General features: G+C 42.3%; 1 protein-coding gene across 2 annotated transcripts in view; it reads left to right on the top strand.

The window, feature by feature from the left end:
• The first annotated feature begins 16,018 nt into the window (after positions 1-16,018).
• Positions 16,019-18,410, top strand: part of CDK6 (cyclin dependent kinase 6) — a 254,199-nt gene continuing 251,807 nt past the window's right edge. Inside the window, exon 1 of one of the 2 annotated variants that reach the window (XM_066240301.1) lies at positions 16,019-16,147. The gene's annotated coding sequence lies outside the window, so the exon portion shown is untranslated. Of the gene's footprint in view, positions 16,148-17,463; positions 17,564-18,410 lie in introns of those variants that run through there. The other variant, XM_066240303.1, reaches the window with a different exon arrangement.

The raw sequence follows: 18,410 nt of genomic DNA, 5'->3' as shown, positions 1-18,410 counted from the left end.
AATGTCCTACTTCCAATTAAACTCTAGATAAATAAAGTTACTGGAGAAGAAAGAAAAGGACCCTCAAGGAGGGGGACTGCTTTCTGCTCCTTCCACTCCAGCTGTTGATATTACCTTCAACTCGAGTGTTTGGGTGCTCCACTGATGTTCCAGCAAGGGCTTTAACTATTACTTTTTAGTGGTAATTGGAACATGGAATCAGGCTCACATATGATTATTCCAAATGAAATAAAATATCTTGATTGCACACACAATATTTTAAAGGACAGTGCTTAAATTTATATACTTTAACACACAGTATTCATAAACTAACATACTTATAAGATCAAAGGGACATAATCACCCCACACCATCCTGATTGTGAGCATTCTTTTCCTTACATTCAAGTTCTTACAGCCTAATAACTACTGTGAATTTTGTGGTCTTCAAGTGCATAGGATCTTTATGATAGTGTAAAACATAGTCACCCACCAAGTCTTTCTATATGCTTTCCCACATGCTGTTTCTGTTATGGATACTATTTTAAATTTCTTACGATCTTGTTTAAAATGTGTTTATAAATTGTAAATTCTGTTTTTCTGTTTTCTTCATCTATGATTTTTCTCCCTTTAACAGGGATGAATTCCAGAAAACCCAGAAGCAATATCTAACAAGATCTGAGCAAAGAAAGAGAGGAATGGCAAAAACCATTTTCCAGTGTCGGGTTAAAAAGATATCCGATCTTTCAATGTATTCAACAAATGGGTTTAATAATGCACATTTCAGTATAAAACAGTTCACAACAGAAATATTTGCTACTCAGCCCATTTATCCTGGGAATTACACAACATGGACCATTTTCAATAACTCTTTTCATTATAATGATTTCCTCCTGCTCAAGCAATAGAGATGTACAAACTATTTTGGTCTAGGAATATAATGTGTCAAGATACAAATGTATTAAATAAAAATTAAAATGCAATAATTTTAATCACTTTGGTTATTATATTGTCTTTTTTAGGTACTTCAGCTTCTTAAATCTTTCCAACTAAAATATAACATTGCCTTTTATTCAGAATTCATTCAACTAGTCAACTAGAAAAAGCATATTTCTTTCAAAAACATGGTAAAGTATTGGTAGACAAAAATAGAAGATGAAGATATATTTTTAGGAAACCAGTTATTTTCTCCTCATTTTGTAATTTAAAGATCTTGAAGATCTTTTGTTTTGCTTTTCCATAATATATGCAATTTTTATTTGTCAATTATACCTCAGTAAAGCTACTCTACCATCTTGACAGGAACATATAAAAATGTTATGTTTATTTTAATTTTGATTTATTTAATTTTATATTCTTTTTTTTTTTTTTTTTTTTTTACATTTTTCTGAAGCTGGAAACAGGGTAAGACAGTCAGACAGACTCCCGCATGCGCCCGACCGGGATCCACCCGGCACGCCCACCAGGGGCGATGCTCTGCCCACCAGGGGGCGATGCTCTGCCCATCCTGGGCGTCGCCATGTTGCGACCAGAGCCACTCTAGCGCCTGGGGCAGAGGCCACAGAGCCATCCCCAGCGCCCGGGCCATCTTTGCTCCAATGGAGCCTTGGCTGCGGGAGGGGAAGAGAGAGACAGAGAGGAAAGCGCGGCGGAGGGGTGGAGAAGCAAATGGGCGCCTCTCCTGTGTGCCCTGGCCGGGAATCGAACCCGGGTCCTCCGCACTAATTTTATATTCTAATGTCAATCCACGTAGATTATATAAATAGTAACTTTTACTTACTAAGACCATTCAATTTAGTAAAATCTTTTCAAACATTCTGAGTGAATGGAAGTATAATAAAATGTCATCCATTTATTGTTCATTCATTTATTCAGCAAACTGCTATTAATTGTATATGATGTGTATGTTACAACAGTTAAGAACTAGTTCCCCAAGGAGTGTTACAAGTAATAGAGGAAATTAAGATATATTTCCACATCACTATAATTTATAGTAATAATTACCACAGAATAGATGCTATAAAAATTTATAGGACTGTAGAGATCTATGGTAATTTTTTTTTTTTTACCAGTGTGACACTTTAGTGCTTAGAATTGGATAGTTTACAAAGCTACCTGAATGACAATCACATAAAACATTACCTTTACTGTATTCATGGTTTTATCTTTTTAGTCTTGTATACTCAGAATTTTTTTACCGCATTTATCTAAATCTTGAAAAGCAAAAATTCAGGGAATATTTATATACTGATCATATATTGTGAGTAAGGCTCTGAGCAGGACACAAGTCGTGTGCATTAAAAGTGAATACAGGCCTGACCAGGTGGTGGCGCAGTGGATAGAGCATCGGACTGAGATGCAGAGGACCCAGGTTTGAGACCCTGAGGTCACCAGCTTGAGCGCGGGCTCATATGGTTTGAGCAAAGCTCACCAGCTTGGACCCAAGGTCGCTGGCTCGAGCAAGGGGTTACTCGGTCTGCTGCAGCCCCCGGTCAAGGCACATATGAGAAAGCAATAAATGAACAACTAAACTGCCACAATGAAAAACTGATGATTGATGATTCTCATCTCTCTTCGTTCCTGTCTGTCCCTATCTATCCCTCTCTCTGACTCTCTCTCTGTCTCTGTAAAAAAAAAAAAAAAAAGTGAATACAGTAGGAATGGCCCCTTCACACAACAAGTTCCTAATCTAACAGGAGAAAGAAACAAAAATGTTTCCACCGAACATGTCTTTCATTCCTTCCTATATTCACATCATCACTGGAACTGATCTTTATTAGTCACCAAAGCAACCACATTATTTCATTGATGCCTCCTAGGGTCAACAAGCAATACAAGCAGAGGCGGATTAAGGTTGGTTGAGGCCCGGGCGCAGATAAAAATATTGAGCCCCTTAAAAAAAGAGAGAGGGAAAATAAAAATACATGTTAACCATATTTTTAAATAAATAAAAAATATTATGTACTATTAATGTTAAAATTGCACATATGAAACCAAACTTGGTGTCATTAGAAAAAAGTGTAAAGTTGGGGTTTTGTGGGACCCTTCAGAAGTCGGGGCCCAGAGCACATGCCTGGTGCGCCCACTGTTAAATCCGCCTCTGAATACAAATAAGTTATGATTCATTTTTTGGTTAGCCCATGATTGTTGAGAGACAAGTTAGTGTTTTCTAAAGCACTAGATGCTGCCAGTATAACCCACACAGGGGTTAAAAGTGCTGAGATGGCCTTTCTGATCCACTTTACGGGGAACAGTCTTTGATAAAGGGCCTCTGATCTCTAAAGCAGAGGCTGCTTGAAGGAGCAAAATTCTACCCAGGAAGTAAGAGCTCTGAAAGATTTGCTTCAAGTGGCTCTTCCTGGTGATATGACAGGTCCTTTTGCTCTAGAAATCTTACTCTGTTAGTGAGAGCAGAAAGAGATAGCAGAAGAATGAAGGAGAGGACAGAGAGATCTAATGCATAAATCTAGACTAGATCTCATAACTAGTCTTAGTCACAAGAGGAAACAGAAGAAAGTAAGGAAAGGCAGCATTTATGAGAAGGAGAAAGGAAGGAAAATGATGGGGGCTGGGGGAGAAGAAGACTCAGAATATAACACTTCTAACAGGCCCTCCAAGGGTGTGATGGTTATACCAATTGGACACAGAGCATGTGCAGTAAATCCTGGGACAGATGCCCAGGAACAAAGACAGTAAAACTCCAAGAAGTGACAGCTGTTTTATCAGGAGAAATATTGGTAATAATAATAGAAAATAGCTAACATGTACTATCTGTGTGCCAATCCTGTGCTTTAGATGGATTAACTTATTACATCTTCAGAACAACCCTCAAGGCAGAGACTGAGCCCAGATTGAGAAATCGAGACTCACAGAAGTTAAGTAACTTACCCGTGAACACAAGCTACTGTGTGGCAGGGCCTGGATTTGAACCAACATAACCAGGCTTCACAGCCCCAACTTCTAAGCACTATGCTACCCCTCACTGGCTATCATCAGGCACGAAAGAACCTGAGTAATAAGATGGTAGGAAACAATGTGATGGATTAAAATATGAATCTGGCCACCTCTGCTTCCAAACTGCTTCCCACTCTCTATATGAGGAGAGACAACGGTTTTAAACAAAACTTACACTTGTTACACACACATTCAAGTGTAAGAGAAAGTTTCAACTACTTGAATATACAGACTTATAGTCTTAGTCTTTTATTTTATTCTATTTTATTAAGCGAGAAAGACAGAGACAGAGAGAGAGACATACAGGAAGGGAGAGAGATGAGAAGCATCAACTTGCAGTGTGGTACTTTAGTCATTCATTGAGTGCTTCTCATATGTGCCTTGAGCAGGGGGCTGCAGCCAAGCCAGTGACCCCTTGCCCAAGCTAGTGACCTTGGGTTCAAGCCAGCAACCATGGGGCCATGTCTATGATCCCATGCTCAAGCCAGTAAGCCCACGCTCAAGCCAGCCACTTTGGGGTTTCAAACCTGGTCCTCAGTGTCTTAGGTCAATACTCTACCACTGCAACATCAGCTGGTCAAGCTAGTCTTAATCATTAGTCATTTTAGATATAACTTTACCTATGATGTGTAAGTCTAGTTATTTTTAACACCTTTGTGAACAATCCCAGCTGAAGCCTCCTAGCAGAATATTGGCCAGATGTAGAATACCTAAATTTGGAAGAATTGCACAAAGGCACATGTTATAGACAGTTATTCTTAGTTAATAAACTGTCACTCAGACAAAGACTTGCTGGTGGTAAGCCTGAGAGCTAACAGGAGGAGAGTTCATTTATTTGTTCATTCCACAAATACTTATTCAATATTCACAATGTGCCAAGTGATATATTGAACACCAATTACTTTAGTGATACAAGAGAATACAAATCAAAGGTTCTGATCTGTAAGTCACATTTGGGAGATGGGACAGAAACTGACACTACACTAATAAATAAATAAACCTAATATGGGTCAGATGGTTATAAGTGCTAAGAAAGAAAAATGAAGTAAGAGGGGTAGAAATTGGAGTGGATGCATCATATAGGGTGGTTAGAGAACATCCCTCTATTGACTTTTGTTTTGGTTTTTTTTTTCTTCTTTTCCAAATGAGAGGAGGGGAGAAGAGAGACAGATCCGCGTATGTGCCCTAACTGGGATCCACCCAGAACCCTCATCTGGGGCCGATGCTTTGCCCATCTGGGGCCCTGCTTGAAACCGAACTATTTTTAGTGCCTGAGGTGGAGGCTACATGGAGCCATCCTCAGCCTCCAGGGCCAATGAGCTCAAACAGCCTAACTTCAAGAGGGGAAGAGAGAGAAAGAAATAGAAGGGGGAGTGGAGAAGCAGATGGTCACTTCTGTGTGCTCTGACCAGGAATTGAACCCAGGGCATCCACATGCTGGCTGACATTCTACCACTGAGCCAACCAGTGAGGGCCCTCTAATGACTTTTGAGTGAGACCTGAAGGAAGTGAGGAAGGTGGCCATGCAGATGAGTGGGCAAAAAGCTTTTTAGCCAGAGGGAACAGCAAATGCAGAGGCTTGGAGGTATGAACTTGCTTGGTCAGTTTGAGGAAGAGTGAGGAGGCCAGTGCATCTGCTGCAGAGGAAGCAAGGGGAGTGATGAAAGAACCAGGGTAATGGTAGAGCAGGACAAGACTGTGTTGGGCCTTTTAAACCATGCAAGCAACTTGGCTTTTACTCTGCAGGAAATTGGATGACATTGGAGAGTCTTGACTCTGGAGAGTTTTGATATGATGTAACTTCAGTTTTAAAAGGATCACTTGGGGCCCAGGCTGGTTGGCTCAGTGGTAGAGCATGGGCCTGACATGTGGAAGTCCTCGATTCAATTCCCAGCCAGGGCACACAGGAGAGGTGCCCATCTGCTTCTCCACCATTCCCCCTCTCCTTTCTCTCTGTCTCTCTCTTCCCCTCTTGTAGCCAAGGTTCCATTGGAACAAAGTTGGCCCAGGCACTGAGGATGGCTCTATGGCCTCCACCTCAGGCGCTAGAATGGCTCCAGTTGCAACAGAGCAATGGCCCAGATGGGCAGAGCATCGCCCCCTAGTGGGCATGCCGGGTGGATCCCGGTCAAGCACATGTGGGAGTCTGTCTCTGCCTCTCCACTTCTCACTTCAGAAAAATACAAAATATATATACAATAAAATAAAAAGATCATTTGGATTGCTGGGTAGAGAAGGCAGAAGGGCAAGGACAGAAGCAGGGAGATAAGGTAGGAAGCTAGTGTAACAGACCAGGTAACAGAGGAAGGTGGCTACACTAGCGGTCTAAGAGTGACTGTAGGGCTGGCAGGATTTGTTGATGGAGCTCAATTAGGGTGTGAAAAAGAGATGAGAGTCAAACTCAGTTGCTAGATTTTGGACTAAGCAACCAGAAGAATGAGGAGTGTTTGTTTGTTTGTTTGTTTGTTTACTAAGATGGAGAAAAGTGTGGGAGAAATGGTTTTGGGAAGAGAATGAAGAGTCTAATTATGTACATGTTAAATTTGAGATAACTGTTAGACATCTAAGCAGAAATATGTAGGCAGTTACATATATATGTCTAAAATTCAAAAAGGACGTCCAGATGGAGATATACATTTGTGAGTATCAGTATGCAAATGATATTTAAAGCTTTGGTACTAGATGAGGTTACTTAGAGCATGAGAGTGAGGAAAGGGGAGAATCAGGTCTAAGGACTGTTTCTCAGAACAAACGTATGGACTCCATGTTTGTGTTGAACCCCTAATACCCAATGTGATGGTATTTGGAGACAGGGGTCTTGGGGAGGTAATTAGATCAAGGTGGAGCCCTCATGAAGAGCTTAGTGCTCTTATAAGGAAAGACATGAGAAAGCTTGCTTTTCTCTTCTGCTCTCTACCTTGTGAGGATACAACCAGGCTGTCTATAAAGCAGGGAGTGTGTCTTCAACAAGACCCCGACCATGGCATCTGGACTTTCCAGATTCCAGAACTGTGATAAACAGATGCTCGTTTAAGTCACCCAATCTATGGTGTTTTTGTTATAGCAGCCAAGACTGACTGACACACACCAGCTGAGAGGCTGGGAAGAAGAAAAATAGCCAACAAAGAGTGAACAGGATTGGTTGTGAGAGAAAAAAGAGGCCAAGGGAGTGGAATTCTGGAGACACTGAAGAAAGCAGTTCAGGAAGAGTAAGCAATGGAAGCGTGTGGGACTTCTCCCTCAACTTCTCAGTGGAATAAAAAACAAGGGCATCATGATAGTGAGGATGAGAAGGAAATACTGGAGATGTGAGAAGACAGGAGAAGGTAGAAATTATCTTCCGGAAAGCAGCACAGAGAACTGACTAGGGAAACACAGTAGCACTATCTAGAGCAGAGGTCCCCAAACTACGGCCCGGGGGCCATATGCGGCCCCCTGAGGCCATTTATCCGGCCCCGCCGCACTTCCAGAAGGGGCACCTCTTTCATTGGTGGTCAGTGAGAGGAGCACATTGACCATCTCATTAGCCAAAAGCAGGCCCATAGTTCCCATTGAAATACTGGTCAGTTTGTTGATTTAAATTTACTTGTTCTTTATTTTAAATATTGTATTTGTTCCCGTTTTGTATTTTTACTTTAAAATAAGATATGTGCAGTGTGCATAGGGATTTGCTCATAGTTTTTTTTATAGTCCAGCCCTCCAACGGTCTGAGAGACAGTGAACTGGCCCCCTGTGTAAGAAGTTTGGGGACCCCTGGTCTAGAGGCAGCAGGCTGCTCAGGAAAGCTACTTCTTTGGAAAACACAGTTGAGCAGCAAGGTGGGTGGGCTGGCTCTGAGATTCAAATGTCAGTCTCAGGCTGGTTCAGCTTTGGTGTCAGACAGAAGACTTGCAGAAGTCAGGGAGAGGGCACTGATGGAGTGAAGGCAAACTTGGTAGGAACGTTGGCCTCTGGAAATTGGTCAACCTGAAAGATCGAGGAACAGGGTTAGATTAGGCAAAGTATTTCAAAGAGTGGCCTAAAATAACTGTTGGTTGAATAGAGAAGTAAAAGGTGAAGGTCAACAGAATGAGAAACCATAGTGTTTTTTTTCTTCTTTTCCAAGTGAGAGAAGGGGAGATGGAGAGACAGACTCCCGTATGCATCCCAACCCAGATCCACCTGGCAACCCCCGTCTGTGGCCAATGCTCTACCTACCTGGAGCCATGCTCACAGCCGAGCTATTTTTAGTGCTTGAGGTGGAGGTTCTAAGGAGCCATATTCAGTATCCAGGCTGATGCGCTAGAACCAATCAAGCCATGGCTACAGGAAGGGAAGGAGGAGAGGGATGAAGAAGTAGATGGTCGCTTCTCCTGTATGCCCTGACCGGGAGTTAAACCCGGGACATCCATATGCCCAGCCAACATTCTACCACTGACCCAGCCGACCAGGGCCAGAAGACATAAATTTGAAGAGCTATCATATCCACAGGTGGCAGAATAGGTAGGGAAAGAATGAAACAGGTCAGGTCTGTGGTTACGTTTGAGTCAGCAAATACTACAAGGATGACGGAACTCCATCTTCATGTGCATACCACGGGGGAAGGTCTGTAGCTTGTATGCTGGTACAAACGAACAGAAGAACAATTCAACCACTGATTGCTCAGTCTTGGAAGGTACTTCTAATCATAGGGCAGGACCAACAGGAAAAGCTGGTAATGCAAGACAAAAACAACAACAACATCAAATCAAGAAGTGGCAGAAATCATGTGCCATAGAGGCTAAGAGAGGAGATAATTTCAAGAAAAGATTGAAAATCAGTGTTAGAAGTACAGAGCTTAACTAAGAAAAAAATGGCAGTTGACGGCATCAGTGATGATGTTGGAGAGAACAGTTTCACGGAAGCAGCAGAAGGAGCAAACATTTCTCGAAGGTGATGGAGGCCTGAACTCTGACATGAATGCCCATATCTGGATTGTCAATCACAGATGTTCCATCAAGAGGGCAAAACCCTACATAATTCGCAAGGCCCAGTCACGGCACGTATGAGAAAGCAATCAATGAACAACTAAGGTGCCGCAACAAAGAATTGATACTTCTCATCACTCTCCCTTCCTGTCTGTCCCTATCTGTCCCCCTCTCTCTGTCCCTCTCTGTCTCTGTCACACTAAAAATTTAAAATAAAAACACAATTATGTGTACAGATTTAAGGGGCAGAATAGAGTGGCCCAAGGGCCAAACCAAAGCAGTGGAGAAGGGATGAACAGTGGAGGGAAGAGAATGAGGAAGACAGTGAAGAACAGACTATGGAAATAAGGTCTGGACAGAAAGGAGAGAGCTCAGGTGGGACAACCCACCCTCTCATCCATTCCTCTTATACCCAGAGGCAGCTGTGGTTTGTCAAAGCCCAAGACAGTTTTTGGTGTGGTCTCTTTTAGGGCTGGTCCACTTGCAATGGGTGGATATATTGTACCCAGTTGAAAGGATATGTCAAAGGGTTAACTGTTGCTAAAAAGAGAAAGACTAGGAAATGTGATTTCATGAAAAGGATATTGATTGTGCATCAATATCTATTAAGTATATGTAAGTGCAAAATGCACAGTAGGCGCTTATTTAATTTTCACACGAACCTATTGTGGATAATAGTATCCCTACTTTACAGGTGAGGGAAACTGGGGATCTGAAAGTTTAAGAACCAAGGTCACATGGTGAGGCCAAGTTTATCACACAAGACTATCTGGTTCCAACTGCCTAAATGTCCTTACCCTACACGTCTAGGAGGGACCTTAAAACCACATACTTGGACCAGTGTGGTGAAAAACAGGAATACAGAGGCAACAGCCTGTTGTTCCTCTACATGCATTTTAATAATGGCTTTGGCTCAACAGCTCTCGAAATTTCGGATATTGCCAGAACCCCTCAGATTCACAGCCTACTGCCTTTGACACCCCCCCCACCCCATTTCCCACTGCCTCAGAAAAGACTGGCCGCCTCTGATGTTTTCAGGGGTTTATGGTCATGTTGCATATCCCGAGGTTATGCTTCCTTTCTTTGAGGAATTTCTGTGATCACCCAAAATTTCTAGTCTTGAGCATCCTGGTTCTATGTGTACTATTGTAATTTATTTATCATATGCTAGCAATGAGGGATGTTTAAGTTAATTCATCTTAGTTTCAGCCAAAGGATTAAAATCTGGCTCCTCTCTCCCCATTTCTAATGAAAACACTAGTTTTTTATAGAGGTCCTCATTTCTGTTCAGTCTTGAAAATCCAGAAGGTTAAGTTAGGGAGACTCCAGTAATAAATCGTATTTGAAATTCAGACCCCTCTCCTGGTTGCTGACATCAGAGTCCCATCCTCGGGCACTACTCTTGGTTAGGGGGTTATAGAAACAGCTGTATAATGATGCTGCCAGGTGTTGAATGCTGGTCTGGACTTCAGTATTTTAAAGCTGCAGCAGCTATACAAATCATCCAGACTAGCCATCCCTTTTACTGACAAGGACCTTAAAAGGCCTAGGAGTTTAAGTGTGTTGTCCAAGGTCACACAGACAGTTTGTGGCCAACTTCAGATTAAATTTCAGGTCCTCCGACACATAGACCAGCAAGTTCCATTATCCCTGCCTAGCTTGTGAAGTAAAACTGTTGCCTCTCTCTACACTATTTTCATAACATCTCTCTGAATGATTAGCAAACTCACTTACTAGGCATAGACACTGAAGGTCAGAAAGGTTAAATGACTGGTCCCTGCGTGTACAACAAGCATTACCGGAAAGAGGAAGAAGTAGAAACAAAGCACAAGGCGTCAGACTTAGAAATCAAGCCTTCTGACCTTTAGGATATACTCACATAGATATTATAGATATTGGCAAATAAAATGATCAATCTTTCCAGGTTCTGTGCTATATAGTATGTAATTTATCTCAAAGTTAGGTATTTTCTCTTTTCAAAGAAAAATCGTTTGTTTGCCATTTTCTGTGGTAGGGAATGGAGAAAATTATCTAAACACATTTTCTTTCAGATAGGATTTGAGAATTTGTATTTCTGACAAATTCAGAAATTCATGTAAACACATGTTTTTTTAGACAAAAATGTTTTAAATAACTAATATATGCAACACAATAGAAAACTTAGATTCACATAGAGTAGCAGGATGATGTGTATTTTTTTGTTTTTTTTCCTGTTTAAGCGAAGTGGAACATGTTCCCCAACTTTTCAAATGTTATTCTCGTTATGTCACACTATTCCAGTCTGTCCGGTGCCTGCTTGACTCGGTCACACTCACAGAGTGACAAGAACCACTGCTGCATTGACTGACCACCGACTATGGCCAGCCTGACAGCCAGGTGCTGGAGCATCGCTCAAGGGAACAAGGCGTGGGAGATGCTTTGGGAGCTCAGGGTGGTGGAGAGTAGAGCATCAAGCCATTCGGAAGGTAGAAAGTAGATGTTCTCAAGGAGTTAAAGCAAAGAGAAATGTTCAGCTGAGAGAATCTTCTGGGTTTTATGAAGGAGCTGGGCCTTGAAAGGATGACAGAATTTCGAGAAGAAGGCAGAAAGGGGCACCGCAAGCAGAGATGGCACGTTTCTGAGGTCCTGAAATCAGCGCTCTGAGCTAAAAACTTTGCTGGGATTATATTTTTAAAAATTATTCTAGTATATCCCCCTTTAGGAAATTGAAAGAAATAGTCCCAAAGAAAACAGACTAAAAGATAATAAAGCTAATTTTCCCATTGACAAACATTTATTGAACATAAAATACTTGCCAATTATTGTGCTAGGTACTGGGTGTAAGAAGCTCTGAGTAACTTTGAACAAATTTATCGTAGAGTTTAAAAACTGGACCCTGTCTTCAATTTATGGTAAAACGTTTGATCCACAGAGCTATCTTATTATATGCTTCTTTTCTAGGCATTCAAAGAATTCTGCCAACAATTCCATTGTATATCATTTTTAGGGAAAATCCATAATAAGACAACTTAAATAGTTACATGTATATGGACATACATTATACAGTCTCACTCAGTAAAACAGATTTTATTGCACAATAGGATAGATGCAGAATGCTATCCATTCAGAAAGAATCAGGTTGCCTGGATATGTCATACCTGGAGCACTGAGGAACATCTTTTGGCTCCAGAACCTCAACGTGAGCTTTATTCACTTGTACCTGCTGCCAGGCCATTTACAGAAGTTTTTCACAGGTGCCTTTCTTTGTCATTCCTCCTGCTTCCCAGATCCCACTTTGTCATCATTCACCACCACTGTGTACTGTTGTTTACTGCTTCATCTGAACGGTCTATCGAAAACACAACCACACCTGTGAGCTCAACCAAAGACAGCTATGGCAGCACAACTGTTAGGCCATCTGTGCATTTGAGATGCAAGTATTTATTATTTTAAAAAAGAAATGTTAGAAGTCAGTGAAAATTACAGGACACGATAAATGGAGAGGAAATATAAGTATTTCCATGTCATCATCACCAACTTCTCTGAGTGTATTTCCGTAGTTATTTTTCTGATTACTCAGAATTCTAATATAGTTGATGAAAGGATCTTAAGAACAAGTTTCAAACATGTCACAACAATATGTCAAGAACATACAGGTATATCTACACACACACAAAGGAAAAAGAAGATATGAGTGACTATCAAAAGGAAAAAAAATAGGAAAGATGATGACAATTACACAAATATGAACACAGTACTGACATGTTGCCCAGGGATAATTATAGAGCAGTAGAATCCATGAAAACAGAATGTTCCAATAGATAATAATGTCTGGTTTTTTCTCCTTAAATTTATAAGCTACTACCTCATATATTTTTTCCCTCACAGCAAACACCAAGATCTTTTCAAGTTTCACTGCTCAAAGCAATACACTAGATCTCAAGCAAAAACAAAAAGAAAACCCCAGTTTATTTCCAAATTGATGGAAAGCAATTCACTGAGAAGATCGAACTTAAAAAATCTATTTAAAGTTCATAATTTTACAATTAAAAAACTTGGTAATACAAAAGATTTTTTCCTAGGATATTTAGAAAACTTTCAGTATTATATTTTAAAGGAAGACCCAAGAAAACACCTTGGAAATGCCTGGGGTGGGGGGTTAATGTATTAAAATGCACTGCCTTTTAAAAATTATGCTATTTCTGTTAAAAGTACAATTTTTCATGGTAATTACTCAACAAAGATAACATTTACATCCACATAGAAATCAAGTGTAAAGTAAGTGTAGCTGATTTCACAGTTATTAAACCAGAAAAGGTTTTATCAAATCAATAAAAATGAGAGCTTTACAGACAAAAAGTATACATTTACATGGACCTCCAATTAAAATTATTGTGCAGATTATAGCAAAGCCTCATTTCTGGTTTCTGGAAAATGTATTTTATCAATTCAAGTGGCTAATATAATTCAGAGATTATTTAGAATTAGATATATATTATATAATTACTAACTTTAAATAAATTATTCACTTAAAATAGCTTATAAATTATAGACCAGAATTTAATATATTTTTTATTTTATTGATAACAAAAGTTTACAGATATTTGATATAAAATATTCACACATGAAATACATCTCATCTGTGACACTACGAAAACTTTCAGTGTAAGCTACAACATCTTTGGAGACAGTCATGAATTCTAATTTTTAAAAGCTTGTACAATGATTTGCAACTTTAAACTACCTGATATGCAGTGTGAAAATATTGGTACAAATAATTACTTATTCTTAAGTGCTATGTTTTTATTCCTTGAAGATTCCTAAACAAAAGAGTCGGAATTTGGTTCACAGTTTATAAACTTTGCACAAATTTTGTTATGATAACCTGTTACCCACAGAGGAAGTTATCCATAAACAAAAACAATCTGGTATTTTGCTAATTTTATGAAATTCATTGTAAAACTTCCTTGGTCTGAAGCTTAAGCAACCAGATGTTAATGTGAACCAACACTAGGGAGAGTGAACAATGGTAAGTTAACAGTATCAGAGAGAGCAGATGACAAAAACATTCAGCATTAACATATGTAATTAAAGTTTCTTTTTTTTTTTACATTAACCAAGTAATCTAGTGACTCAAGTTATGGAATTCCTAATCCACCTATGGTTGTTGTCAAATTCAGTAATTAAAAATGCAATGCAGTGTAGGAAACACATTTTTCTGTTAATTTTAAAGATATTTACAGCTTAATATTTTTAAAACAAAGTATTTACTCAAATTAATTTTCACAATCATTTGTTGGTTCCTATGACTATTAACAATTATTTCTGAATTGTGTTGATTACCAGAATATAAATTTTGTTTTAAAAAGCATTGATAAGTGGGAACAATGATTAAAAAATTAAAATGGAGGATTCCCACTCATGTCTCTGATTTATAGTCTAATTAGTGATTTGTAATGATCCAATATTTTATATAAACACAAAATTTAACAATTTGCTTTCTTAAGTTTAGAAGGTATATGATATTATAGATATCTTTACAAATACAAATGTTCAGAAAATAGATTTTATTTTAGGAGATAAACTCTTAAACATAAAATGCATTTTATGAATTATCTTAAGCATAAACACAATTATTCACTTTTATTACTTAAGAAAAAATTATAATGCATTGCAAAATATTTGCTAGTGGAAATGCAACAATTTTTATCTAACCTGTTACTTCACAGTGTACCACAGAATTAATTTTATATAAAGGTAAATTTTTGATGTAGTGTGAAATCAGTAAAATGACTTAACTTAAAAAGTCAAAAGATTTATACAGGTAGTATTTCTAATTCAAACAGAATTTTTTTGGGTTTTAATTTTTCCACAGAGCACTGAAATAAATAATTTTTAAAGCCTTGCTTTAAGATGTTTTAAAGGTTTCAAGTATTCTACAGATACAGATTTTAATCACCACCGAATTCTTCTTAAAAAACACACACAAAACTCAGTTATTTTTAAGTTTTGTTTTACTCCATGGTAGAAAGTATGAAAGACTCTTTTCCCCTCCAAAATCTCATTTTCACCTGAAATAATTGTATTCAGGTTTTCTCAGCAGGTAAAGTATACATTCTTACAAGGTTTCAAATTTCAGAATTCCAATAATGCATTTAAACTGAGCACCCACCGAATCACGTTCTCCTCTTCTCTTTGTGTGTATGTGTGTGGGTATGTGTGTCTCTTATCTTGTGGTTCTGTTATTTACAGTGAAGTGAATTTTAGTCCTTTTTAGCCCCTTAGAAATACCTTAGTGAACCCTCAGCATTTGCTAACCACTTAATAATTGTGAACCGCCCAGTCCCTTCAAGTAGATCGTTAACCACAAGAGTGCCTGACAATTTCCACATCTTATCTTCTGTCCAAAAGGAAAAGATAGGGTTTTGTGAGGCCGAAAGGAAGAGAAGAAAACCAAAACAAATGTAGCTTATGCTTAAAATGAAAAATGCTTGGACAGATTAGTGTTTTCTTTTCTGCAAGGCATCCTGCCAAACTTTTTTTTTTTCGGTCTGATTTTTCAGTTTCTTGGAAAGTGTGGGTATTTACCACCCCCAGCGGCCCCTCATAATTATTTTTGGTTGTTTTCTGTTTTTCCCATCTGCTTACATCTCAAACTGCTGATATCCCCGCCTCACTGTCAAAACTCCAATTCTTGACGACCCCGGGTTTGGAAACTCCGCCGACTCCGGGAACACACCCCTCTCTCCCTTTCACGCTTCTTATTTTAGTCGCAAGATTCCCCCACTCCAGTTGCAGTGAAAGCCGGAAATTTTCATTTAACTCTCCCCCCTTCTCCCCTCCTCGGCCCCCACTTGGAGCGGAGAGCTGTGGAACTGGGAGGCTCTGAGCACAGCCTGGTCCCGGCCGCCTCCCCTCTCTCCGGAAGGCTTTAATTTGCACACTTGCTTGCCACTGCGCCGCGAGCCCCCAACCCTGCGGTCCTGTAGGTCTCGGGCGGGGTTGGCCTCCCCGGCCTCCGCCCTCGCCCCTGCTGCCTGCCTCCCCGGCTCGGGCCCCGAGCGGAGGCCGGAGCCCCGCGGCCCCCGTCCGCCCCCGGCGAGCCGCGCGGGCGGCGCCCTCCGCCGTCCCTCCGCCCTCCGCCGTTGTGCCCACCCCCTAGCCGGAGAGAGTGCTGGTGACTCCTTCCTCCCGTCCGGGTTACCTGCTCCGCGCCGCCTTGGACACGTGCGGAGGTCGGACTGACACACGCAGACCCTTCGGGTGGTCGGATGCTGCCAGGTCCCTCAGGTAAGGATCTGTGCGCTCGGGTGGGTGGGCTGCGAAGTGGGCGGGGTGGTCCCTAGGGGCAGATTTGGGGGCTTGGCTGGGGTCTGAAGCGAGAGTGTGGGTGGGGGTGACTGTTGGGTTGGGGGGTATGTTTTAGGAATCCGCTTTGGTTAACCCCTTAGGAACCGAGGCGGGCAGTTACGGGGGCCAGTTTAGGAAGCTAAAGAAGTCCCTCCTAATCTGGCTAGAGAGGAGGACATCGCACACTAGGGACACCCCCCCCAACACCGAGAGCCTGTGCCTGCTCCCACACAGCCGTGCGCAAAAACACCCACACAGACACTCCTTATCCAGTTTCTTTAAACGTAATTAAAACTCCACTCGGACAATCACACAATAATCACACACACAAAAATAACGCACAAATAATTTAGGGTTGAAAATGCACTGCCTCTGGGGACTCCCTGCGGGAGAATGTGTTTCCTTGCCCCATATGGATTTCCCCACGAGAGCTCCCTCTCCAGCTCGCTGAGGTGTGGGTGTGGGCTCCACCTTCTCACCACGAGGTAAATGTTAACGCAGGCTTCTCGCTGGCAACCCCTGCGGGCGTGTTATGCACACTTGGAGGAGTGTGTGCTGGCTGCCAGTGCCCAGGCTTGGAGCCCCGCGAGGACTCACATTTACTTTAGTTTCCCAGTTTACTTTTATAATTTCAAATATTGAAGTTCAAACGCACACCCTGCAGTGAGTAGCCGCGGCCCCGCAGCGCGCCGGTCAGTGTGCACGTGGGCGCATCTGTGTGTGCGCACACGCGGGAGCCGAGGTCCCTGGTGCGGCCTCTTGTCGCTGCACTGGTGGCGACCCTTGCGGTGCTTGGCAGGCTTCGAGAAAGGCACATGAAGGATTTCATTGAGTGTGAAGACAGAGAGCAGAGACAGAAAGCAGAAGGAGGCGGCTGCAGCCTTTGTAGTCGCGGAGGAATGCGGAAATGTTGAAGCACTATGTCAAACTTTTTGAAATGGGGTCAAGTCACATTCAGCTAGCGTGGGAAAGCAACAACAACAACAAAAAAAGTGGAGGAGAGGGGGGAAAGGCACTGCTGCTCCCGTTTCTCCCCGCTGGAGCCGATGGTCCGGGGAGCGAGGGGGTGGGGGCGGTAAAAGTCTGGGCGGGTGGTTCAGGGCCGGGCGGGGGCAGCGGGCTCAGTTCCCTGCGGGGGTGGGACGTCCGCGACGCTTCCTTCGCTGCAGAGCCTCTGGCTGGAGGGGCAGGGATGGGGGGGGGGGGGCGCGGGAGGGAGGGCTGCGCAGCCGCGGGCGGCTCCTCCGCTACCTGTGTGGCCCTCCGCCTGGCTCAGACCCTCAGGCAGGCTCTAGGGGCTCATTCCTCGCGTCCCTTAGGATTCGCCTTCCCTCTTTAAGGAGAGTTTTGAATGGAGTGAGTGTGAGGGGCTCAATCCTCGCTACGGTCCCCTCTCACCGCACACCGTGGGGGTCGCGCCATTTGTTTCTTTAATTACTGGAAGAAGGCGAGCTGGCCAGCGGTTGCGGGGCAGGTTAATTCCGAGGTGCCCCGGGAAATCCGGACACGCGGCCGGCGTGTCGAACCGAGGCCGCGGTGGCCGTGGGTTGGAGATTTCCTAGGTACTGGGTTGCAAATGAATGGGGAGGGAAGGTGACCCCCCCCCCCCCAGCTCACACTTTGTTGTGCATAAGACTTCGGGGAGCGAATGGCTACAGAAGGCATCAGGCCTTAAGCCGAAAGGGGAATGGAAACGTCTGTCTGCTACCTACATCCGTGATGATCCTGGAGTAGGGAAAGATTCGCAAGTCCCGGCCGGGAGAGTAGAGCCTCTTCTCTCTCACCCCTCGAGGCTCAGCATTTACTACCCCCCACCCCCACCCTTTCCCATGGGGAGATGGACTTTTTCTTAGATCGGAATCAGCTGGAAAATTTCAGGGCGAGTCACCGTTGTTACTTTCTTCCTTAAGTTATTCTTTAAAGAGACAAGCTAAAATGTGACGAACACCCCTTCTCCCACACTTAGGGTCCCGTGGGCGACACCCCCAGTCAGGGCTCCACCATTCGCCTTCCCCCGAATAGCGGGAACCTCAGCTTCCCCCGACCTGATGGGTTTACACTAGGGAGGTCCTCCGAGTCGGAGGAAGAATGCTGTTTCCAACCCAGACTCCTTTACCCCCCAAAAGACCATTTGTGATGCAAGTCGTTTTTAAATGTCTCCTCGTAGAAAAACTGAAAGTAGAAAGAAAGGAAGCAATTTCCG

This window comes from Saccopteryx bilineata, chromosome 7 (assembly GCF_036850765.1).
Source record: "Saccopteryx bilineata isolate mSacBil1 chromosome 7, mSacBil1_pri_phased_curated, whole genome shotgun sequence".
In the NCBI taxonomy this organism is placed as follows: Eukaryota; Metazoa; Chordata; class Mammalia; order Chiroptera; family Emballonuridae; genus Saccopteryx; species Saccopteryx bilineata.
The sequence above is the reverse complement of the archived record's forward strand: the minus strand, read 5'-3'. Positions and strand labels throughout refer to the sequence as shown.